At 44.0% G+C, this 19,827-nt stretch overlaps 1 long non-coding RNA gene across 1 annotated transcript in view; it reads left to right on the forward strand.

Annotated features, from left to right (window-relative positions):
* LOC146799574 (uncharacterized) overlaps nt 1-19,827 on the forward strand; it is a 152,702-nt gene that overhangs the window by 43,167 nt on the left and 89,708 nt on the right. Inside the window, exon 2 of the long non-coding RNA XR_014968945.1 lies at nt 16,845-16,915. This is a non-coding gene — a long non-coding RNA (uncharacterized LOC146799574). The remainder of the gene's footprint in view (nt 1-16,844; nt 16,916-19,827) is intronic.

A 19,827-nucleotide genomic window follows, 5' to 3' on the forward strand; every position in this document is an offset into this window, starting at 1 on the left:
ACCACACTGTAAAATTTACATGTTGTACTTTTACATGCACAACGTGACAAGCACCGCGTGGTGCCTGCCACATTGTACATGCAAAAGCAGGGTGCACCCCCCAACACCCTGGGGGCCCGCAACAGGCCCCCAACAGCAGGAACTGCCAGCCTTTCCATGACGGCAATGCAGCCATGGAAAGGCTGCTCACAGCCTGCATCGTAATATGGATGGCGGTGTCTGGAAGACACTGCCACCATATGAAACACGTTTTCCTCCGGTCGATGAGTCGACCGGCGGAAAAGCGGTGGACGGTCTTTCCGTCCGCCGCGGACCCCCCAGCCATCATAATATAGCGGGAGTCTTTGCTGTCTGGATGGCGGGCGGATCGCCCCCGCCGGGCGGGCGGTGACCACCAGCGGGGGCGATCCGCCCGCCATCGTAATCAGCCCCATAGTTCCCAAAAGACAACCTGACCACCTATTGTATTGCCTGGATGTCTTATGAGGAGGTCTCCAAAGCTGTGGCCATTGGGTAGCAAGTTGAAAAATAATGTCAACCAGGAGTGCGCCACCACAACAGAAAGTTACAAATAGTTTAAATTGCCAAAGCAAAGAACACTTTCCTTGATTCATACCCATGCCTATAGTGTAATTTAAACTGCAATTTGGAGCGGGCGAAACATAAGTACAGACGAGTGGTATACTTTTTGAAGAATGTGTGATTACAAAAGACACCACCCCCTCTGTGACCAGGATGCCGGTATCCCCTTAAATATTAGGAATCAAGTTTACCTCGTCCAGTTCCCGGTAGGATACACCTGGGTTAAAAGGGTAGCTCACACTTTCTAGTACTGTGTGTCAGTGACTAAGCAAATAGTGCAAGTATTCTGTGTCAGTGACTAAGAGAGTCACAATATCTAATCTAAGCCCGAAAGAATGCCCCAGACCGTTTAGGTTAATTGATATGGGCAGGAACATGTTAGCAAATAGATGGGTTTGAGTCATTACTCTCAACATACCCATCCCCTTTTGGTTTTTAGTCATACTTAGGGGTCCATAAAGATGGCAGCGGGTATAGACCTGCCAGGACCGCGGCATAACCGCTGGTCCAATTAGGATGCTCCGCGGTCGGATTCTGGCGATTAAAATTGCGTCAGTTGCTGCTGCCAGCAGCACCGCCGCGGTGTGCAAAGGAGCATGTCATGCATGTCACTGCACTGCGTGGCAGGCACTGCACAGTGCCTGTCACCTGGTACAGGGACATGCAGGGGAGTATCATGGGTACCCCCCAGTGCACCCTCATACCCCCCCCCAATACATTTGGGGCCCGCAATGGGCAACATTCTCTGCATGCCTTTCCATGGCGGTTACACCGCCGCGGAAGGGCTGGCTACCGCCGGCATCATAATCGTGCTGGCGGTGCTTGGCCCTGATCCGCAACAATTGTAGCGGTCCAGCTCCGCCCACCAGGCAAGCGGGCGGACTGCAACCGGCGGAAAAGTGGCAGGCGGAAAATCACACCGTGGTGGTTACGACTGTGATGCTAATCGGGCCGGCGGTTTACTGAGTTTCGATGGCAGGCGGATGCCCGCCATCCTAATAGACCCCCTAGTGTCCTGCTGAATCAAGTTAATAACCTAGAAACACTAAGGTATTTTTAACTCAATCTGGATCACCCCTTTGGATACCGATGATGAAGCATGATACTATTATGTATGTGAGGTTTCCTCTTCCATACAGGATGATTTTTCCAAGATAGGAGACACCATTTCAGTCACTTCCATAATCTGGATTCTTGTACTGGACCATATTCTGGTATACAGTACACCACTTCCTTTGTTTCGATTGCCACCGTACTCTTTCTTGTGATTGATTTAAAACTGTGAAGGGACATACGGTGTTATACTCTTCTCCATACATTGTGTGTTTCGTGTATGGAGCATAAGCATCGTCCCTCTATGGCTCATTTGGCTGATTTATTCTATGGATGTCGATTTACCAAAATGTATGGGGTAGCAGAAGCGACATCATACACCCTTTGACCTGAATGACTTCACAGAAGTGACATCATCATGACCTTCAACCCTAAATCTTCCCACGAAGCAAAGTCACATACTCTTGATTGGATTACAATAATTGACATTGCTGAAGTTCCATAATAACTTCATAACAAATATAACAACACAAATGTCTATTTTAGATACCACCTATATTTGGGTGTGAATAACCTTTGCCAGGGGAACCTTACTCCTTTCTCTCTGTATTAAAATAAAATATTATGCTGTTGCTATTTGTTCATCTCAAGAATATATAGTGCCACAAAACTGTACAAGGAGCCTAAATTATTTTAAGGTTTTATTCAAAAATATATTTTTTCAGGTGTTCACAATAATGAAACATAGCATCACTTTGTTTAAAAATGTGCATTTCATCATGGGTGCCCGTTTTATGCCAAAAATTACATAGAATATGACATTACCAGAATGTTGCCATTAGTGCTTTCCATTTATCATGGGTGGCTCCCCTGACATTACCTCTAGTATGTCAGGGCCAGCATTTTGGTTGCCTGCTCCCAAATAAGCCACAATTGTGCTCCCTTATGTCAAGAACTGCTGCCAATGTGCGAGGGGAAACAGCGTGGCATTACATAGCAAGACGTTTCAATGACTTGAGCTAGGTGTCATGCAACACCAGAGAATGTGTTGGATTTTGAATCCAACACCTTCCCTGCTGTTGTGCTAACTGGAGTAGGAATAGTAATTCCTAAGTCCAGGGCGCCCCTAGCTCAGGTCGTTTAAACGACTTGCGATGTAATGCCACGTGTGGTAACAACGCAGTCGTTGTAACGACCACGTTGTTACCTACCGCGTGGTAAAAGCACGCGTTCTAACGTGCTACATTCATGTGCGAGTCCTAGCATTGTGTCATGTGCCATTGGGTGCCCCCTATGCCAAAGAATGTGCTCCAGTATGCCAGTGCCAGAATTTTTCCATGGGTGTTCCCAAATGCCAGGTGTTACCTCTAGAGTGGATACCATCAACCTTATAAGGAATACACACATTTTGGATCATAAGTTGCACATCCAAGATAGTGTACCCGATGGCATCTTTGCTCACAGAAATATGCGTAAGATCTTCATGTAGTAAAGCTCTTGTGAAAGCACTGATCCTACGTTTGTGGAGTATTGTCTAATTATGGCAGTGCCAAAGAAGTCTACTAGAACATCAAATCAATGGAACCTCATGAAGGTAGAGTTGTCCTCCTCCCTTCGTAAGACACCATTACCAAGGAAGGCAAGGTAATGGTGTGGGAACAGGGAGAGACACATTAACTGGTTGCTTTGGGGAGATGCCGAAGAGCTGACTTCCGACTGACAGCTTAAGGTGACCTATATATGGCTGGGCTCAGTAAAGGTTATTGAGCTATTACGGCCAGTTATGTTGGATGGCTGAAACCACTATAGATATCTTGATAAGGTACTAGGCTAACAGGTTAGGAATAAGTGATGCAATATGATTGGGGCTTTCTTAACCTTCACCCTAATGCGCATATTATCTACTTAGTTGTTTATAACAATCGTGTTCAGCCGGATACACTTTTTACATAAACAATTATTGCACAATAACTAACCATATAATTGTGAAATACCAATCACTGTGTATGAGTGTTGATTTGCGGTGCCAGGGCTGGACTCCTTCTCATCAGCATCTGCAGATAAGAGATTATTTGACAGGTTTATCTGACTCTTAACACTCTCTTTCTAGCAAAGCATCACTCACTAGAGGAGGGGCGAAAGACACCTGCCAGTTCTTCTTTTCTCTGAAAAGGGTATATTTCCTTTTGGGGTTCTTCAGGTGTGACGCCAATAATATTAGGGTGAACACTACAGTCCGGTACAGTAACTTTGGCCCCGGTGTCACATGGTCATGTTTCCTAGTAGTAAGACAGATTCTTGTGGCCTGGTTTGAACAAGGTGTTGCCTGTATCCCACATATATATGGTGTTACAGTAATCAATCCATTCTGTTACCAAGACTCATGTTAACTGCACTCTTTGTTGAATTTGAAGGAAAGTGACACTTTCCTGCAGCATGGAATGGTGTAAATGGAAGCCTTTTACTATTGTGTTGTCAAACCGGTGTGTAAACGGGAGATCGGTGTCAAATATGACAACTGCATTTCTTACTTACATGGTGGTTTTTAAGGGTTTTCAATGGCAAGAGGGGCTTAAGCCTGGAGAGGTTCCACTGAATTGTCTGATTTCAGTTTTTGAGCCATCACGGTAGAGGAAACATCCATTCATTCATTGGTGAATGTGAGCAAAGCATTTGGTGACGTTTGATTCACCACCTGAGTTGATTTCCAGAATGATCATTGTTTGCTTTACATCTGCATCCATTTGTAAATGTATCCAATAGTTCCTCAGCACATTGGTCAACGGGGACATGAACAAACAAAGAGATGGAGGTGAACCATGTAGTGCCCCTCATGTCAATCCGCAGATGCATGAAAACGAGGATCCATATCTGTCGAGTGCGGCCCGGTAGGAATCGCGAGATCTAATTCAAGGCAGGATTGCCAGTCTTTGAGACTTTTAAAGAGACTGGTGTTGACCATCTCATAGGAAGCTGAACTGTCTATGACTATGAGGGTGTCCTGGTTGTCTTCGTCTATTGTGATAAGGAGTTTTTCTCTCATATCAACAAGGGTAGTTTCATATCAAAAAGGGTAGTTTCAGTTTGCAACTCAACTTTTGGCCTTCAAGAAAACCTTTTTGCTTTATGTTTGGCCTGTATTTGTCTTTTTACCTCTTTTTCTAACATTTTCCTGGGGGAGGGTGTGTAGATTTGAAAGTGGTTGATGGTAAAATAGGATTTGAGGGTCAGTTTCACTAAAGTGGGTTGTTGATTGCATATGTTTTAGTCTGTTTGAAAGCACATCCGATGTAAATGACACATCAAATAGGCTTGTGAAGTCAGTAGCTAAGGTTAAAAAAATATTACTTTCATGCACTCTGCTGTATAGAGTTTGTTGGGAGGCAAGACACTTTAACTTTTGTGATATTATCCCACACAGACCATCGCCTCTACTGTTAGATGGTTCAGCCTTGACCCCAAGAGGTGTTTGGCTGAAAGCCTAGTGTGCTGTAACTCTTTCCCCCTCATGCATGAAAATCAGGGATAGAGCAATTGAAGTAAGCAAGCCCATGCTACCAATTCACTAACAGAGCACCAGAACTGTGTGTGCATTTGCATTGCAATTTCCACGCTGTTGTGTTTTGTCTGCTAAAGAGTTAAATTGAATAATATCTGGAGGGAGGCTGACAAGCTATAAACAGTGATCAGAGTACACACAAGACATGACAAGAAGTTAAAACTGTCTGATTATTAACTTTGCTTCTACTTCAAGCGGTTCACTGCTCTCTTTTGCTTCCTATTTAGGGAAAGAGAGGCAGAGTATGGTTTCAATGTTTAAAATGGTTTTGTCACAGTTCATTTATTCCTCTTCGAAAATAATAAATCCATGTCTACATCTCTAAACTTTGGAACAGGACACAGAGTATTTTGGGCCCATCTCAACACAACTATTTGCGGCGCAGCGAGTGGACGGTCACAGTTAAGTGGCCACATTGGGTAATGGGATGTGTGAATGGTGTGCGCTCCTCTCTCAAAGTTTATCAGTGTTTTTTTTTGGAAGGTTAGGGTTTTGGGTGCACCTCAACTTTGGTCCAACTTTGTTTCCACCTTTTAATGTCCTATCCACCAGCACACAACGATCACTAAAAGATTTCAAGAAACACTTGACTTTCTCTTTGCCCTCATTCTAGCAATGTGATCTTTGATGTCTCCTCTCTCACCTTACTTGTTGATAGCTTCTTCCATGATCACAGATGAATATTTGTGTAAATCTTCATAGCAGATAAATGTCTCCTATGTTGGTTTAGTTGATTGTATGTATCAGTCATTTCAGGGTTCGAGGCCTGTGATTGGCCACATTGGAGTTTATAACTTCAACTTAAACTGTTAGTGGCCTTAACTGATCCATGATGCTCAGTACAGCAAGCTGACCTTAAAATATTTTAATTCAGAGCAAGGAGGCTTGGATGTTTTAAAGGTGTTTTGTGGAGCACACTTTTTGAGTTTTCCCCTTACATGGAAGGGTTGAGAAGTTTTTTTAAGCGCTTATCTTCGTGCAGATTTTGTGCCCATAAATCGCTATCTGATAAATCTAAATTCGCAACTGAGGCTGGTCAGTAAATCAATATATTTAATTGACTTGAAACACATTAGGTTTCACAGGGAAGGCAGAGAATGACTACGTTTTCAAGCATTAAAGGTTTATTAAAAGTTGAAATGCTTATAGAACGCAAAGTCAGCAAATTAGCATCAATCAATATAAAGCTTAAGTCAAGTCAAGTCCTAAAGAGAAGAGGAGGAGCTAGCATATAGTCCCCTCAACAAAAAGTTTAGAAAGTCAGTATTCTCATAAAGAGAGTACCCTACTCTGCTCTGAGCTGTCTTGTAAGTGGACAAACCAATGTCATGTGTCATGAAGCATGATGACAGCCAACGGCAGCCATTTTAAAATGCAGGCCTACATTAGCTATAGTCACTCTCAATGTGAATATTTATTTATTATTTATTTATTGCAGATTTATAATGCGCATGGCTGCCTCAGCAACGAGGTGTCCCAGCGAATATTCCACAGTTAATAACATTTGCACATTTACAAGTTAATATCGGTCACATGCAAAAAACATATAACTATGAAAAAAGCCCTTCAATTTCCTGCTGAGGAATTCTGCACCTACCCAGAAAAGAAAGTATAAAAAACAGATCTGTCGAGTCCAGTGCATAGGTGGAAGGATGAAGGTGTAAAAATGATTTTTTAAACTACTGGAAATGTATTATATGCTTAGTGGCGCCGCCTGCAAACAGCTAATAAGGAATGTGTCCCTTTGGAAGTGACAAACAGTTCTTATACAGGACACATACTACTGGTCCCTGGACTTGTGAGTTGCCAAAGTGATCTATCAGGGGAATCCCAGAGTGCTGAAGACCCCCTGATAGTATCTCACCTCTCATTCGTGTGGGTGTTTGATAGTAGTCTACAGGGTATATGGGGGTTATTTAGACCCTAGTGGAATATACTCCGGTCCACCGCCGCAGCGGAGGGATTTACAGGCTTTTCCTGGCAGTACCAAACAGAAAAAAGTACATAAGAACGTCTATGCTAAATAGGACAGATGGTGTAAGATAGTTACTCGCGCTCCCAAATCTGTCAGTCTACCGGTATAAGTTGTTTATTGGCAATCGGACAGGATGGTCCGACAGATCTTAAACAGAGTGAGTCGAACATAGGTTTGGCGGACAGGGTGCTTCACCACATATGTAGCACAGGTCCCTGTCCATAAATGTCTAAATGAGACCCTAGTCTCCTTTACTTCACTTTCCTCAAGGTGCATGTTGGTAAGTGCCAAACAGACGTAGTTGTCTTGCACTCTTTCCTCAAAGCTAATAATTGCTATATAATACATTTTGCAATTACAGATACAGTAATTCCCACTCCAGAAACCTACTACAGTGGTTCTCTTTGCCCATTGCTGTTAGGAAATAGCCTTTTAATGTGATTGTGTCAGCAATCTAAACGTAACCTACATGGTTTGTTTAGCAGCAATATGGTGCAATTGTGTTTTTAGAGGTGTCATGGTACGAAGCATTCTGCCCTGATTCAAGGGTTCCTAGATCTGGCTTGAATATTCCATAATAGGTGGCTGGTTTTGGCAGGGGAGCTCAAAGCACCCCGGCCTACTGGGCCGCTCTCATTTTTACCAGCTTCCGTGGACTGCTTAACAGTGACATATATGCCGCACCATACACAAATGTAGAAATCCTACATTGTACACCTTTTACCACCTTTTAATACAGGTCATTAGTTAAGAGAAGGCAGTGATAGGGTACAGCCAATGACAAACCGGTAAGACATGCATGGGAAGATGTAAGCCAACCTTGATGTAAGGGAGGAGAAACAAATAAAATAAACCAGGCAAGAGAATGTTCCTGGAGAAAACTGACTGTAGTAATGTATGTATTGAAACATGTGAATGAAAGTCGGTCAAGACTCAATGGGAAAAAGTAACGGCACAGGGAGGCTTAAACATGTGGAGCCACCAAGCCTCATGGTTTTTTTGGTGTTGTGGCCAGGCTTTCAGGCTTGCTGCAAGGTGGGAGCAGGTCCTATCACAGCTGGATAGAAAAGAGCCAAAGGTAGGAGTAACACAGGTGTCGTGGTCTTGGCCCGCGTGCTGCTGGTGTCTTCTAGTAAAGAGATGCCTCATGGGCTCGGGCTAGCAAGCTTTGAACTCTTAAGCATCAGTCGGCAGCTACAGCTTCACACAACACCACATCTGAACGGGGAGACATAGTGCCTCAAAGCCCATATATGGTTTCCCTCAATGAAAATATCAGACTTTCAAGCAGAAGAATCTCCATGAAGAGGGCTTTATGCTGGTAGGTTTGGGTGACTACACTCCTGGTCGATGCACCAACAGTCTTTTTACTAGAGCAAGCAGCAACGCGTAAAATAAATAAATTCTGCAATAAACAAGTGTGCTTAGATGTGGATATATGGGTGAAGTACTATTAAGTTCTCATGGATTGATCATGTACCCTAACAAAGCCGCAACATAGCACCCACACATCAGACAGATGCCTACCCTTATCAGTTCTTAGCTTGCTTTTGCACCAATGCCCTTTGCCTTTCACACCACAAGCTCAAAGCTGATTATTGAAACTTAGCTGTGCTTTTGCATTTGGAATATGTATCATTTATTGGTAGTGTAAAGATAGCTGTTTCAGAAAAAAAGTAATTATTCACCTTTTTGCTTTTTCTCAGTACAGAACATAAAAGGCCTTACTCGCAAATTTCATTTTGTAGTGCATTTAGTAGTGCAACAGTAGTACTACTAAGGTATTACAAAATGCTATTGACAAACTTGCGAGGGTAAATCTCCACCTCTCCTACCTTTTCTATGGGAGAGCTTCACACGTGCATGTTTACTACTTGGTAGTACATGTGGAAAGCACAAGGGGGAGTGGCTGTAAAAAGGGGCTTATTTACTAATAAATGAGAGGGGCTTTGGTAGGAGTAAAGATGGGTAAGGAGGGATTTGAGGAGGGACAGACATCCACCACCAAAAGAGTAAACCTATTGGTATTCACAAACTGCTCTTCTAAAGTTACTACAGCCAAAAAGTACCCACAACAGTAATACATTTACGCCAGCTCAGAGCTTGAGCAAGGCAAGCACTACCATTGGCCAGGCACTGCTACTTCAAATTCCTCCCATTGAAATCAATGGGGAAAGGGACTTAAGATAAAACCCAGTAAGAAATAATGAAAAATAAAAATCACATTATTTAAACTATTTAAAAATATACCTAAATGTACCTTAATGTTAAAACGATTATCTAAATATACAACATTATTATTATTGAATTTTATAAGACTTTATTCAACTAATTTAAAATGTATAATTTTTTATTAAAATGTAATGAAATTACTGTTAATTCTATACTCACTTTTATAAAATATTAAGAATACTATTTTTTATTTAAACTTTAGCAAAATATTTAATTTACTTTAACATAATTAAATATTTAAATCAAAATTAGGGTAATGGTCCTGTAGCACTTTTCGAATTTGCACTACATTTAAAATAAATATATAAAATTCATTTACATTGATATTTAACATAAACATGTTTTTACTATTGTTTTAAATTTTAATAAACTTTTTTACTTTTCCCTATAATTTACCATAGTGAGATCTCCCTAATTTTCTGCAAGGCTGATATAGATCCATGATTATCGTAGAATCTAATATAGACCTGTGAATCGTCGCTATATAATTCTACAGATGCCAGTTCATTGTGAAAGATGTAAAAGAGCGGAGGTCAGGTAAATGTTAAAAAGCATGTATAAGAGAGATGAGCCTAGAAGCACCGCATAGGTAGGCAGAACCTTTTTCGATGTGAAAATCCTTAGGTTATATCTGTGCCGTGTTAGCCTAGAAAAACTGAAATCATGCAAAGTCCTGCAGTTATCTTCTACCACTATAGCCATAATATCAACAAACATTGGCAAAACCAATAGATCTTGCCTATGCAAGAGCTATTGACTTTGCCAATGTGTTTTAGCCATATCAGACACCAGCATGGCTGCTGTTCTGCATGGCTAATACATTGGTGGCGTAGAAGAAAGTGGCTTTTGAGTGTCATAGAGTGAAATGGCAAAGAGTGGAGTGGAGTATCTTTGAGTGGAGTGGCATAGAATGTCATGTTTTGGAGTGTGGCGTACAGTAGAGTGGACTGGTGTAGAGTGCATTAGTATAGAGTGTTCTAGAGTATAGTGGCGTAGAGTGTCGCGGATAGAATTCAGCAGCGTACAGTGCACCATTGTAGAATGCAGTGGAGTAGATGAGAGTGTCACGTAGTAGAGTGCAGTGGCGTTGAGTGCAGTAGAGGAGAGTGGTGTAGCGTGGCATAGAGTGCAGTGGCTAAGAGTGGTGCTGAGTAGAGTAGTGTACAGTGGTGCAGAGTAGAGGATAGTGCCTTAGAATTCCGTGGCATAGACTGCAGTGGTGTTAAGTGCAGTGGCATAGAGTGCAGTGGCGTTGAATATAGTGGTGCAGTGGAAAAGAGTTCAGGTAGAGTGCAGTGGGTCAGACTGCAGTGGCGCACAGTGCAGTGGTGTAGTGAAGAGTGCAGTGGCCTAAAATGCATTGGCATGGAGAGCTGCATAGTATAGTGGTGAAGAGTGCAGTGGCATAGAGTGTTGCAGAGTATAACAGCATAGAGTGTAGTGGTGTAGAATTTAGTGGCGCACATTGGAGCATCATAGAATACAGTGGCATAGATTAGAGTGGTGCAGAGTAGAGTGGTATAGAGAGCCGTAGCATAGAGTAGAGTGGCATACAGTAGAGTGGCAGAGTGAAGTTCCATATAATGGTGTACAGTGGTGTACAGTGCACTGGCAGACAGTGCAGTGTTGCAGAGTAGAGTGTCATAGAGTGAAGTGGTGTACAGTGCATTGGCGTAGAGTGGTGTAGAGAGCAGGGGTGTAGAGTACTGTGGTGCAGTGGCATAGAGTGGATTGTTTCAGAGTAAAGCAAAGTGGCGTAGAGTGGTTTGGTGCAGGGTAGAGTGCAGTGGTGTAGAGTGCAGTGGTGCAGAGTAGATCAGGTTGGCATGCAGTAGATTACCAGATAGTGCTGGGGCGTAGAGGTAAGTGATACAGAGTAGAGTGCATTGGCATAGAGTGCAGGGGCATAGAGTGCAGTGTTGCAGAGTGGAACTTTACAGAGTAGAGAGGGGAGGCCTATGCTGGAGTGGTGTTAAGTGCAGTGGTGTAGAGTGGCGTTGAGTGCATTGGCACAGAGTAGAGTGAAGTGGTGTAGAGTCGAGTAGTGAAGAGTGGAGTAGAGTGCAGTGGCATGGAGTGGTGCAGAGTAGAGCGAAGTGGCATAGAGTGGAGTATGCTTAGTGTGATAGCACACTGCCATGACAAACAACACATTTTCAGTTGATATGACCATTACATTTGCACGGACTTACCAGTTGTGCTTATAAAACTATACAATGCACAAACTATAATGTGTGGGAGTGGCATCATCTAGTAAATTGATTTGTTTTGATCATATTAAAGTATTTGTTTCCAACACACTTCATAATTAACAATAAATGTGCTTCATTTGTACATTGCAAATTCTGATATATTCAGAAATTCTTGCACAGTTCATTTAAATGTTGTTGCGTGCTAGAAATAAACCTTTCCCACCCCCAGTATCCAGCAAGATTCTCACATAAATCCTTTCACTTTGAATTCAGAGAAAGAAAAGTAAACACCAAGCTCCCTTCGAAGACAGAATCTGACATCTGACCTTTGTCTTGGAATGCACAGCAAAATGTGACAAGATAAGAACAAGATTTACACGCCTGTTTGCAGAAAGGAGCACTCATGGAAGAATACAAGGAGAGGTTGAGTGAGAAGTCTTTGCTCCTTGGGAGGGACAAACACATAATGGACAGCCTAGAACAAATTAAGCCAGCAAATAGAAAGCTAGAAAATGTGAGTTACAAACCTCAATGCCAATGTTAAGCAGCGAGCAGAATGCATTCCCAGGAAAGCTTTCTAAATGTCCCCAAGATGTCTTTAACAAACCTAGACAGCTGCGCTGTCTGGTAGGCTTTGACCTAATAAAAACAATTATCACAGCTGTGTAGAGGTCTAGCACTTTTTTGTGGAAGCACACAACTTTTGCACAATCAAAATATGTACTCCGGGCTCCCAAAATGTGAGCAGAATGAAAGCGCCTCTCTAGTAACGCTCTGTCTGGCGGCAGCTGCGCTGTCTAGCCAGACCATAGAAAACGTACAGTGCAATTCACAGCATTCACTGGATAAATTAAGTTGCCAAGCTCTACTGCGGGCTTTGGCATTTAGATGAAATTACATCAGGTTTTGTGAATGAGAAGCCGTATCAAAAGAAGAAAAAAACATGATAGGTTGGGATCGTAAGAAAATAAAAGCAGTAATCTACGAAATGTATAGTACAAAAATCCATTATAGAAACATTGCAATATGCAGGATTTATTTCAGGGAGGGATAAAAGGTTCTTCCTTACTATGTATTACATAAAAAGCATCATGGTGCTCAAAGCACTCTTGGCCCTGTCATTAACCTAGACCACTGCCCCCAAAAATAGGTAATGAAATATCTATTATTCACCAGAAGAGCATTTAACGCAAAGATGTTGGACAGAGGTTACATCAAACCATGGATCACTTGCAAAACATGCAAATGCAAGACATTAGGTGCTATTGTTGCAGTTACTGCAAACATTACCGATTAAACTTCAAGGAATAAGCCTGTTGGCCATAATGATCACCTTTCCAAATGCTTCTGGTCCACACAGCATCTGGACGTGTGCCCAGTGCTTAATTTGGGCTGGTGATTTCTGGTGCTCGGCACCAGCACTTAATTGTCAACACCGGCACCTATAACAGTCTGCCAGGTGGTGGGGCTGTTTATTTTAATTTAAAGATGAGCACAGCAATAGTTGTTTATAAATTCAGTATACATTAAAAAATGGCTAATACTCCCCATTCAAGCCATTCTTACAGCTTTGGAGGCCTGGAATAGTGTGAACTGTCACACTCGTAGGAGTGTGATAATAGTTGTGTTTGTATTGTCATTGGCAGCTCGGGCATGGGCTATGGGTGGTGTGAGCTGAAGTGGCCTCCAGCGAAGGGCCCTGCACTTATTTATTTTTTTACAAATTAAGCACTGCGTGTGCCGGATGTTTTTTGCATGAAATGTGCTCATACGTGCAATGCATTGGAGTGTCATAAACTTATTTATTCTATTTCGCATATGTCATGTCACTCTGTATTTTGGGGCATCTTGCGGCTCACAGCTTTTTTTCCACGTCTTTTAGAGAGCGGAAACTCTGATACCCGTAAAAGTGTCTTGTTTTTGTGGGGAATATCCTAAATAAAACCACCTTAACATGGACTGTCATTGCCACGAGTACTGAATACATTTCCATAATCAGCATGACCTTTCCCATCAAATTGCAGAATAGTGCACTCACAAACAAAATACTTCTTTCAAATTACATATACAAATTACCCTACTAGTCATTTAACTGCCCCCAAGTTCACTGTCAATGAAATTACTTTAATTGACAATGAACATGTCCACAACAAGCTATAAACGTGGTCCAGATTGGTGTGCAATAGACACTACAAGTCAGGCAATATATCACAGTCTACTACAGGTGTCTAAACAGTGACGGCCCCTCTATTATGGCAGAAGAGCATCGCCCGAGTGCCTCATCAGGAGCATAAAATCATGTAAAATAAAACGATAATAAATCAGTCTTGTTATCATTTTATTTTTCATGGCAGGAGCCGAGCTGCGTCTAGGAGATGGGGCCAAGGCAAGCATGGAGGGCACTTGCAGTGGTGGGCACTGCAAGTGTGCATGACGGTTTGGCCGGCTGTCTTAGAATGGCCAAACTATCATGTGCACTTAGATGTTTCCAGGCTGGTGCATGGAAAGAAGCTGGTACAGGCTCCCAGTCCCTCTTGGAGCGTAAACCAGCCCCCTCCGCCCAATCCTGACACTGCTCTCTGGGGAACAGTATTAACAGCATGAGAGCAGCGTCTGGATTTGCGCTGGGGAGTTTGGGAGCCTGTGATCAGGAGAAGAGACACGAGCACCGAGGGGGAAGGCAGTGAGGCGGTAGGCAAGTTTTATTTTAAATTAGTTTATTATTGCCCCACCACTTTCCCTTCTGGCAGCTGCTACTGGTTTTTAACTGTAGATACAACTGTCTTGGCTAACCAGCTAAGATGATGGATGCTGTTTAGGGGAGCTCCAACCAGCCCCCAAAATATCCTTTACCATCCTACCTGCTATTAATCATAAACTCGCCAAGCAAGTAAGGACTATACTCCTGGGAACACTTGATTGACTCCGGAGGCCGCCGCTCACGAAGTGAAATAGCCCTGGCGGGTGGGCCACACGGACCCAGAGTCCAGCGGACTGGACAAAGGACCGATCACTGAAGATCACCTAGGGCCATTGGAAAGGTGAGGAGAGTCATGGGAGGATGCCATCAAAAAGACACTGCCGGTGAGTGGGCCCTTGTGAATTCAAGCAGCCACTTCAATGATGGTGATCCAGCGGAAGCGGTGTATAATTGTGAGCATAAACCTGAGATTACTCACCATACCATAAACACAAATATCAATAACCAGTTTTCAATAACACAGAGTTTGGGCCCATTGAAACTCTATGACCACTTACAAATCATTCATGAGGCCCTCCAATAGATCTTGGAAGAGCTAATAGGGACTCAGATAATTAGAGACGGAGGCCACTCCTTCATGAGGACCTGTAATTAAGAAATGTCTAAGAACAATAATCAATAACCATACACTGTCTATAATATCAATAAAGAAAGACAAACTTGGAATACTTATCAAGATACCTTTATCTAAACTTCAAGATGAAATGGTCAAATGCAAAAATACAGTAGAATTCATTTAATACTTGGTTATTCAAATGTATACAGGTAAATCACAGTTCAATTACAGTTTAAAGCAAAAATACATCTTAAATCAAATGCCTGGCGTGAGGGTAGAGAGAGAGAGAAAGACAGAACATATATAGTAAAAATTGTATGCAATTTCAGGAATCATACGAACCAAAATTCGATTGTATATTTATCAGGACCGAGGCGCAAGATAGTCTAGAGCACTGCGTGCAATAGCCAGAGTAGTCAACCCTTCAGCCGAAAGGTTTAGCCTGCTCAACTTCACCAGCCGATGAAGCGCAGGGGGAAATCAGGAGAGTTCACTTCAAGGGAAATCAGAGTTCAGACTGACAGCATGTCGTGCCCAAGAATTGCAAGGAAAATAGCCGCACACGTCCTTTCCCCACGGGGCAATTATACCTCAAAATGTTCATAATTTTACCCCACAAAGTATCTTTTGCACAGTTTGTACAGATTCTATTGGTTGAGTCTTATGGTGTGATCGTGGAATGATCTTTCTCCAGCCCAAATCATCCGGAACCCTCACGTAACATCATTGTCCTTTGTCTCCTTGTTTTCTAAGAATATGGAAAATCAGTTCACCTCGGAACTAGGAAGCACACTTGCAACTTAACACGTCCACACGCTCGCTTCCGAGTTGACTTGCAACAAGGTTGTCACATTTTATTCACAGCAATTGGGCATTCAAACTGTAGGACAGAAACGTCAGTGATAATACTCACAGCTAAAATATTCAAGTCCACTTTTTAGAACATTGAAGGAAATAATGAAGGACAAAATACATTTCTGAAGCCTACAATGAAAGATCATAATACATGTTGAGGCCTACATTTGAAAACCACAAAAATAGCTTTTTCTAAAGGAAAATGTGTTACCTTAAAAGCATTTGGAGAAATATAAACACATAAGAATAATATAAGAACACTATTTCATATTGCTTTTAAACACAGTCTAAATATTTTCAATAATAAATGAGCTGTTTTCTGTAGTTTCAAATTCTGCGTGTTGAGAAATATAGCAAGAAACATTTTTCATTAAAGAAACCTTTGCTAGAACACAAACGACATTATTACTTTGCACATTAATATTATATCACATTCATAGTTTTTTTCTCTCTGTCATGAGTGACTCGATCTCAAACCAGTTTGCGACCCTTCTGCATGATTTTACGATGCAGTTTTAAACTCACAGTGTTCAACGAGTCACAATGTTAGTCATGTTTCCTAAGTACATTTAGTAATTCACACACAATTAGCAGGATTTGATCAAGCAGAATCATACTTAAATAATCATGATCCATCAATGGAATCGGAGCTTGGGAAGCAATGACGTATTCCATGAGAGAGTACAGGACGGGTGGCTCAATTCAGTTTAAAGCATCAAATGGCGGAAAATTTTACAGGTGGCCAGGTTCGAGGTTCGGCATCACTCAACATCCTATGATTCTAAGCAAATAACTTAATTGCCCCGCGCTTAAACATAAAAAATGAATGTAACCTTGTTTAATGTGTCTCTGTTCCTAAATAAATAAAAAAAAACATGAATGCAACACAACTGGAGCTCATGTCAAGCGCTCCAATTCCTTTGTGTTGAGTTCGCGCTAGAGGGGAAAGAAACAAACACCAAGCCACAAGGGGGAGTGGGAGGGGTAAAAAAAGAAATAGTACCTTAATCATAGAGCGAACAGGAGAAGGCCACTAATTAAGTTTAATTAATCGGTACTTCATCCATGTTTTACTGAAGGAACTGACGCAGTGACCTGTGATGCCCAATTAAAAGGCTGCAAAGAAGAGTGAAGATGGAGCGAACCAATGGTAAGTAAGGGCGGACTCCAAGCCCTTTACTGTATAAAATACCCCTTGCAGCAACAATGCATGCGCGCTGTTAGGCGAGACTCAAAAAGGATGTCGTACAGTATTAGGGAAAGATATAAGAACATTTTACTGGTAAATATAGGCATAATTGTGCTATCGATCACTGAATAAATATGAAAGTTTGAAAAACCTGCACGATGAAGAAGTCTGATTCTATATTGTTAGATGTGTGACAATTTCACTAACTTATGGGTCTAAGTGATCCCCATATGGGGATTGTTCTGAAATAGCAGAATACTTGGGCTGAATAGCATACCATTGCTCTGAGGAGCAGAGCTGCCAAATGTGACCCATTTTCCCAAACATGAGCTCTTTCTTTATGGTATGCTGCAGTTGGGCAAACTCCCAGAGATGGACATCAATGTGTCCGTGCTGCCCCACTCATGACCCTCTCCAGTCCTCTCAGACTTTCCAGGGAAATAACAGTTACTTCAGTAAAACACATTGTGGAAGGATTAAATGGGAGCATTGAGGCTGCAGTGTGGGCTGGGGGAGGGGAGTGGGCAGGCAGACCTGCCAACTTGAAAAAATAGTGTATTGTGTAAGAGGTGGGGGAGGCGTGGCCTGGTTCAGCTGCGGAACCTCCAACCCGTTAATGTATGATCAGCTGTGGCAGGTCTTCAGAGAGGGGGAGTTGATCTGTGTAAGCACTGTTCAAAAGTCACTCTCAAACAAAAGAGAAGCAACTGCTTCAGAGGCTGCAGCCGACGTCCTGTGGGGTTGCAAAATTCCTACTGGACATTGGCTGTGCAAAGACTCCTCACATGAGCTAGATAGCCCCGGCCAGCCATCTCTAGGGTGTCATCTAGGCTGGTGGGTGGGAGGTCGCTAGAGGCGGAGCCCTCAGGGCGCTGCTAGCTGTTCCTCTCTGTATTTTTCTGGGGAGCAGGAGGCCAGGGAGTTTGAGTTCTCGAGGCCAGGGACGGTGGCTGAGGTGCACTGTGGCTTAGAGCATCTTTGCAGTACCGAAGGGCTCACTGTAGAGATGGCAAATTCCACGTCTTGTCCTGAATAAGGTTTTTAGATTTAATAAAAAATAAGCCACTGCTTCAGGGCTCTCCTGGTACAGTGACACTCTCCCTAGGGTACAGTGACACGGGGCCCTCCTGGTACAGTGACACCATCCCTAGGGCAGAGGGACACGGGGCCCTGCTGGTACAGTGACACTCACTAGGGTACAGTGGCACGGGGCCCTCCCAGGACAGTGACACTCACTAGGGTACACTGACACAGGGCCCTCCTGGTACGTGACACGGCGTCCTCCTGGTACAGTGACACTCTCTAGGGTACAGTGACACGGGCACTCCTGGTACAGTGACACTCACAAGGTTACAGTGACACGGAGCCCTCCTGGTACAGTGACACTCTCCCTAGGGTACAGTGACACGGGGCCCTCCTGGTACAGTGACACCATCCCTAGGGCAGAGGGACACGGGGCCCTGCTGGTACAGTGACACTCACTAGGGTACAGTGGCACGGGGCCCTCCCAGGACAGTGACACTCACTAGGGTACACTGACACAGGGCCCTCCTGGTACAGTGACACGGGGTCCTCCTGGTACAGTGACACTCTCTAGGGTACAGTGACACAGGGCCCTCCTGGCACAGTGACTCTCCCCTGGGAACAGTGACACAGGGCCCTCCTGGTACAGTGACACAGGGCACTCCTGGTACAGTGACTCTCCCTAGGGTGCAGTGACACGGGGCCCTCTTGGTACACTGACACTCACTAGGGTGCAGTGACACGGGGCCCTCCTGGTACAGTGACACTCACTAGGGTACAGTGACACGGGGCCCTCCTGGTACAGTGACGCTCTCCCTAGGGTACAGTGACACAGGGCCCTCCTGGTACAGTGACACTCTCCCTAGGGTGCAGTGACACGGGCCCTCCTGGTACAGTGACACTCTCCCTAGGGTGCAGTGACACGGGCCCTCCTGGTACAGTGACACTCTCCCTAGGGAAGAGTGAGACGGGCCCTCCTGGTACAGTGACAATAACTAGGGTGCAGTGACACGGTGCCCTCCTAGTACAGTGACACTCTCTCTAGGGTACAGTGACACGGGGCCCTCCTGGTACAGTGACTCTCCCTAGGGTACATCGACATGGGGCCCTCCTGGTACAGTGACACTCACTAGGGTACAGTGACACTCACAAGGTTACAGTGACACGGGGCCCTCCTGGTACAGTGACACTCTCCCTAGGGTACAGTGACACGAGGCCCTCCTGGTACAGTGACACAGGACCCTCTTGGTACAGTGACACTCACTAGGGTGCAGTGACACGGGGCCCTCCTGGTACAGTGACACTCTCCCTAGGGTACAGTGACACAGGGCCCTCCTGGTACAGTGACACTCACTAGGGTACAGTGACACGGGGCCCTCCTGGTACAGTGACACTCACTAGGGTACAGTGACACGGGGCCCTCCTGGTACAGTGACACTCTCTAGGGAACAGTGAAACGGGTCCCTCCTGGTACAGTGACACTCACTAGGGTGCAGTGACACGGGGCCCTCCTGGTACAGTGACACTCACTAGGGTACAGTGACACGGGGCCCTCCTGGTACAGTGACACTCTCCCTAGGGTACAGTGACACAGGGCCCTCCTGGTACAGTGACACTCTCCCTAGGGTGCAGTGACACGGTGCCCTCCTAGTACAGTGACATTCTCTCTAGGATACAGTGACACGGGGCCCTCCTGGTATAGTGACACTCACTAGGGTGCAGTGACACGGGGCCCTCCTGGTACAGTGACACTCTCTCTAGGGTACAGTGACACGGGGCCCTCCTGGTATAGTGACACTCACTAGGGTGCAGTGACACGGGGCCCTCCTGGTACAGTGACACTCACTAGG

The sequence above is a fragment of the Triturus cristatus genome, chromosome 9, assembly GCF_964204655.1.
Source record: "Triturus cristatus chromosome 9, aTriCri1.1, whole genome shotgun sequence".
Classification (NCBI taxonomy): Eukaryota; Metazoa; Chordata; class Amphibia; order Caudata; family Salamandridae; genus Triturus; species Triturus cristatus.